At 47.0% G+C, this 4,586-nt stretch overlaps 1 pseudogene; it reads right to left on the bottom strand.

Annotated features, from left to right (window-relative positions):
* The window catches only part of LOC101569465, a 2,308-nt pseudogene extending 1,236 nt beyond the window's left edge, over positions 1 to 1,072 (bottom strand).
* Positions 1,073 to 4,586: the final 3,514 nt, after the last annotated feature.

Genomic DNA, 4,586 nt, shown 5'->3' with positions numbered 1-4,586 from the left:
TCAAGAGCCTTGACATTTTGCCTGTACTTTGCTCTGCAATCCTAGTTCCATTAATTTATCTAAGGGACATCACTGAACACCAGACATCAAACAAGGGCCTCAAGAGTTATACCTGAAACAGTTCAGTGTGATATAAAAATATAATATGAAGCTAAGTAGCAATAGAAAGTAGGCCTGATTATGCAATACAAAATATGTGATCATTATAAATGATTCTGTAGATATGTCTATTGAAATGAAAGTAGTCTCACGGCATAGATTTTGAGCTGAAATATAAATCATGCTACACATGGTTCGGTGACTTTTCATTCTCTTAAACCTCTACATATTACTATACTGTGTTACTATATTGTTTTGATAATGCGTATTGATTCATATTTCAATATTCCTTTTTAAATTTTTGAATGTTGTGATAGTCTTTCTGTCCTTTCTCAGATATCCTAAGGAATGAGTCTCTATGCTTTTCTTTCCTCTTATCGGAATTTCCTTGATGTGGCATCCTATATTCGTTCCACACTGTTGATAACAAAGCTTTATTACCTATGTGGATTATATTTAATTCTTATAATGTAAAGAGATGTAAACTTCAAAACTTGCCCTCATTTAAGAATCTTTTGCGTTTTAGACCATTTCTAGTATGGAATTAAGAATTTCTAAATTCAGGGGCCAGGGAGATAGCTCAGTAGAATAAGCACTTGCCTGACAAGTGCAGGGTCCTGAGTTCAATCCTCAGTACCACAAAAATGTCATCATCCTCAAAATAAACATTTCAGCAAGTCAGAGCTTCAAAAAAAAAAAAAAAAAAAAAAAAAATTTCTGAACCATTTACTGTTGAAGGATCATCTGTCATTAGTTGGTTAAAAAGATCTCCAGGTAAATCTTTCTCTTCACATGTTACTGGAATATTGGTGAATAAAGTAGGCTTAGTCAACCGCATCAATCCTGGTGACACGACAGGATCTCCCACAAGTTCCTGGGAATGTGTTTGTTGCTAAGGTGGACGTCATAGCCTGTTTGCTGTTTCAACTTTCAGCGCCAGCAGATGCTCCTTTTTGGGAGGATTCACTTCCATCTTGACGGGCACTTCAGACTCGCAGCCTACGGGAGCTGGGGAGGGTCAAGCCGGCCTGGAAGAAAACGGAAGCATGCTTCTGGGAAGACCCGGGGTCAAATACACACCCAACTTCTTTCAGCTGGAGGTACCTTAAATTCTTTTAGAATCTTAACTTTTGTTTTTACAGGCCCAACAGCTTCCTTTCACCAAAGCTATCTATTCTCGCATACAGACCTATACACATCTCCAACCATACGCCAGGACTTCAAGAAGTCAGGCAAGGCCCTGGAGGTTTCAGCTGGGAGAGTAAACTCTGGAAAACAGGACTAGAAGCTGGGAAGGTTTCATCTGGGAAGGAATTTGTCTGCATTTTGTGCATGGCCTCAAACTGTGAGAAGCTGAATTTAATGGTGGTAAAGGAATCCAATACAGAAAATTTCAATGTAACCCAACGTTCAGATTGTGATGTTTACTACTGGCTCCCTTCAGCCAGACTGATAGTGAGAATTGGGAGGAAAAACAGAACTGAAAAATATGAAAAGTTTGTGATTTTTCCAGAAAGGGAGTGTCTGCAAGTTAAGATTAGAAAAGAGCCTGGTTGCTGAAAAGATGTACCGTTAAAAAGTAGCCAAGAGCTTTGCATCAGAACAGGAAAGATGGCTTGAGGGCATCTCAGGGACTGGCCGGACCCTGTGTTTATAGGCTCAAAAGGGTAAAAAGGGGGTAAACTCCTTTGAAAGTCTGCTTTGAAAACAGTAATCCAGTCACTGCTCATTCAGAGATGCCTAGGGAAGTGTTTCCCCAAGTTTAGCCTTACAGTACTTAGAGGACCCTACAGCCGAGGTCCAAGGGGCCCACTAGAAACTCTGAGCCAATGAATCTCTCCTCCTTTGAATTGCACGTGGTGGGTACCCTGTCCCAGCAACAGGGAAGTAACTAATACAGTGGATAAAGAAATGTGGTATATATTCCCAATGAAGTATTAGTTGCGAAGAAAAATAAAATCATGTCATTTGCAAGAAAAAAAAGTCTTCAGGCCTCCCAAACGTCTATAAGGCTTAAAATCTTAAATTCTGTTTGCTCTCTTTTGTCCCCCTTGGTTTCTTTCTCGCAGCTATCAGTTGCTGGCCCCTCGTGACCCGCAAAGGCTGGGAGGACACGGACAAGAGGCTGGGGAGGGGCGTGGGGTCGCACTGCGCCTGCGCACAGCCTACTTGTCTTGTTTGACTCGCAAAGAAACTAAGGCACCTTGGTGTAACGGAACTGACCAACCGTGAGGCGTGACCACCTAACGCAGTGAATATTTAAATACTCGAATCACACAGGAAAGAGGCGCTGCGCACCTCCCAGGCCCGCCCGCGCCGAGCGCACCCTCCCACTGTTCTCACCGCCTTGGGAAGCAGCTCGAAAGTTCTCTTTCCGGAGTCTGTTCAGCTGCCCTGTCACGGCTGCCTCAACGTCCTGCATCGATCCAAAACATGTGCCTCTCGTGTCCGTACTGGAGAAGGATTTCCCGCTAGGATGCGCTCTGTACGCAATGCTCCGCTCCCCTTGGGGACTCGGCACCCAAGGCCATCTTGGCCCTTTATCCTCCCCACCTTCCCCCAGGCCCCTTCCCTCCCCCACAGAGTCTGCCTCCCTATTTCACATCATCTGTCTTGTTGAAATTATGTCTATGTTGTCTTTTTCCTATATGAGAAGCCACGTGATACTGAACCTTCTGTGTCTGGTTCCCTTCAGTTAGCACGTGGTCTCACGGTCACCTAAGATGACTCAAGCTTTTGCTTCTTTCCGGCAGAGTAGTGCTCCACTGTATGTGAACACCAGCGTTTTGTCCATTAGTCTGCTGGCAGGCCTATGGGCCACTTCCGAGACTTAGCTATTAGGAATCGTGCTGCTGTGAGCATGCATATGCGTGGATCACTGGGATGCGATGTCTCTACCCCTTTCGGGAAATCTCCTAGAAGGGGGCTAACTGGGCCGCGTAGAATTGCTAGTTCTGGCTTTTTGAGGAATCTGTGCTGACTCCCAGAGTGGTGGTGCCAGTTTACCTTCCTCGGTTCACTCTCACGTAAGCCTTGAAAGGACCCAACTTCCTGATGTTACCCTTAATAGCTACCCCAGCGTGTGAGTTCACTGACTTCTTCTTCGAACGCTTTCAGGAATTGTTTTGAACATGAGTGAGTGTGTCAGGGAAGTTTGTCCCCTTCCACAGTCTGTCACCATAGTCTGTCACGGGAGGGGTCTCACTTTTCTAGAAAGCAGCCGCAGAGATGAAGCTGGACTCCGGCGTTCTTGGGCTCCTGAGCGGGGCCTGCACGTCCCCAGCCTCCATTCCTGAACCATGATGGAAAGCAACCACAGCCACCGCGACGCACTAACATTCAACCAAAGCCCACCAGAAGCACCCGGCAGGGCTCCTGCGGCACAGGGGTGTGCTGTCCCCGTGGGTGCCCCCAGCCCAGGCCTCTGTTGTTGGGAGGGAGCTCCCGGCAGGACTCCAGGAGGCAGGCTTTGGCCTTGGGACACTGGGAGTCCGGATTCCCCCGACACGAAAGCATAGGAAGTTGGGCTCCAAGTGAAGAAGTGCTTCGTGCTTAGTTACATACATTTTCTCTTTTGCCTTTTCGTGCTTAGTTACATACATTTTCTCTTTTGCCTTTTTGAGACAGGGTCTCACTGTGCAGCTCAGGCTGGCTTTGAGCTCACCTTGTAGCCCACGCTGGTCTCAAACTCACAGTGATCCTGCTGCCTCAGCCTTGCGAGGGCTGAGATTACAGGCGTGCACCCGCCACGCCCGGCTTAGTCCCATAAAGGGGAAACTGCACAGTCCGCAGAACGGTGGTGTCAGCGTGGCCCACGGGGCACGTCTGTGGGCTGCCAGTGATGGTGCTGATCACGAGGGCAGCCACCCTGCTGGGGAGGTGGACCAAAGTGACACTCATGGGGCCGCTACTGTGGTGGTGAGGGTGCCGGCTGCAGAAACGGTGATTGCACGGTGCTTGCTCTCAGCGTGCAATAAATTGAAGAATTTTTGGTCTCGAAGATGATATGACCAACCCTCTCCATTGAAAACGTTTTGGTTTCACTCTTTGTCCATTGCTGTCCCCAGAGGAGGGACACCATGTAGCATTCAGGCTGCTGTGTCTGGCTGATGTCACTCAACACTATTTTCCAGGGGCTTCCATTTCCCCACAAGTGTTTTCAACGCATCCTTCTTCATAGCTGAGCAGTATTCCATTATGCATAGATACCATTTTTTTTTTTTTTGTCTTTTTGAGACAGGGTCTCACTGTGCAGCTCAGGCTGGGCTTGAACTCACTTTGTAGCCCAGGCTGGTCTCGAACTCACAGCTATTTTCCTGCATCAGCCTCCTGAGTGCTGAAATGTCTTGTAAAGGAACTAAATAGCGGCAAGGAGTGTAAGCATTGTATGTCATAAATGTGAGGTGAGAATGATGGTAAAGCAAGAAGGAAAGTGGGTGAGAGGGATTTAGAGACAGCAAGGAGGTGGGTGGGAAAGAAAAGAGAAT

The sequence above is a fragment of the Octodon degus genome, unplaced genomic scaffold (genome assembly GCF_000260255.1).
Source record: "Octodon degus isolate 3935 unplaced genomic scaffold, OctDeg1.0 scaffold00382, whole genome shotgun sequence".
Lineage (NCBI taxonomy): Eukaryota > Metazoa > Chordata > Mammalia > Rodentia > Octodontidae > Octodon > Octodon degus.
The sequence above is the reverse complement of the archived record's forward strand: the minus strand, read 5'-3'. Positions and strand labels throughout refer to the sequence as shown.